Consider the following 1,791-nt stretch of genomic DNA (forward strand, 5'->3'; position numbering starts at 1 on the left):
CGGTGGCTCAGCCTGTAATCCCATGCCTTGGGAGGCTGAGGTGAGTGGATTGCCTGAGCCCGCGGGTTCGAGCCCTGCCTGGGCAACTTGGCAAGACCTTATCTCTACAATAAATCAAATATTAGCCGGGCATGGTAGTGCACGCCTGTAGTTCCAGTTACGTGGAAGGATCGCCGGAGCCCAGCAGGTCCAGTCTGGGAGTCAGAGTGAGACTCCAGCTCAAAAAAAAAAAAAGATGAAAGGACAGAAAAGAGGCTGGCACAGTTGCTCATGCCTGTAATCCCAGCACTTTGAGAGGCCAAGATGGGAGGATTGCTTGAGGCCGAGAGTTTCTGCCTAGGCCACATAACCAGGCCTCATCTCTTCAAAAAAATTTTTAAAAATTAGCCGGGCTCAGTGCGCACACTTATAATCCCAATTACTCAGGAGGCTGAGGCTGTGGTAGCTGTGATCATGTCGATGCACTCCAGCCTGGGTGACAGAGTGAGACCCCTGGCTCAAAAAAGGAAGCAAGGCAGGAAGGCTGGTGAGAGGAGTTTGTGGAAGGGTCAACCTTCTCCACTCCCTTGTGGGGTTTAATCCCTAATCCTACCTGGAAGGGACAGAAATATTCAAATCCAAAAAGTGCTAGGGAAGGAAAAAGGAGGAGCAGCATCCCAGGAGGGGGAGCCAGGGCCCCGTGTGTCAGCCCAGGTGGGACAGGCCCTAGACACAGAGCCCCTTCCCCCACCAGAGGTAAGTGCCAAATGCAGGCAGAGGGCTGCCTGGAGCCCCCCAGTGCTGCCCGCAGGACCTGGTGCTCTGATTTCTCCCACACGCTTTTGAAAGATAGTCCAGCAGCCCAGCTGAGGATCTAATATTCCAGGGTCCTTTTCTCCAGGCCCCTCCCCAGTGCCCCCCAGGCCGAGGGCAGCAACCGGAAGCCCTGACCAGGGACCCACCTCCACCCTCACGGGCTTCCCTCAGCCCAGCCTCCCAGAGGGGTGGGGCAGCCCAGGCAGAGGCGCCATGTGGCAGGGGCGGGTAGTGGCTGCGGCTCTGGTCCTTCCAGTATAAACCCCCTAGGCATCTGGTTTCTATCCACCCCCCCACCACCACCCTGGGGGCCCCTCAGCCTCCACCCATGGCCACCCAGACTCTGAGCTCCAGAGATGGACGCCCCTGAAGAAAGGGGTGGGTTGGTGCCTTTCTGATCTCCCAGTGCCAGGACTAGGAGAACCACAGGGACCACTCCCTTCCCTCCCTCCCCTAGGGGAGTCAGGGTGGGCCTTCTAGGTTGGAGGGGGTTGAATCTGGAACCTGCCTCAGTTCTCGCTAACGATTTTGGGTCTTTCTGGAAAAGATCAGTGGGGGTGAAGAGAGTGAAAACTCAGGAGTGTGGGAGACCTCTACCCCTGCTCCTGAGGGACGCTACCTCCTTCACACCAGCCATCCACCTACCCTTTTAGGCTGGGCTCCCTCTGAGATTCCCCCATCCAAAGGGACTCCTAACTCTTCACCGTTGCTGACAGAGGAGGTTCAGCTAGCCAGGTATGGTGGCACATACCTGTAATCCCAGCACTTTGGAAGGCCTAGGTGGGAGGACTGCTTAAGCCCAAGAGTTTGAGACCAGCCTGGACGACATAGCAAGATATCATCTCCACCAAAAAAAAAAGTTTTTGAGCCTGGTGCAGTGACTCACGCCTTTAATCCCAGCACTTTGGAAGACTGAGGTGAGAGGATTGCCTGAGCCCAGGGGTTCAAGACCAGCCTGCACAACGTGGTGAGACCTCGTATCTACATAAATCAAAA

This window comes from Carlito syrichta, unplaced genomic scaffold (genome assembly GCF_000164805.1).
Source record: "Carlito syrichta isolate Samal-C Ts95f unplaced genomic scaffold, Tarsius_syrichta-2.0.1 Scaffold135689, whole genome shotgun sequence".
Classification (NCBI taxonomy): Eukaryota; Metazoa; Chordata; class Mammalia; order Primates; family Tarsiidae; genus Carlito; species Carlito syrichta.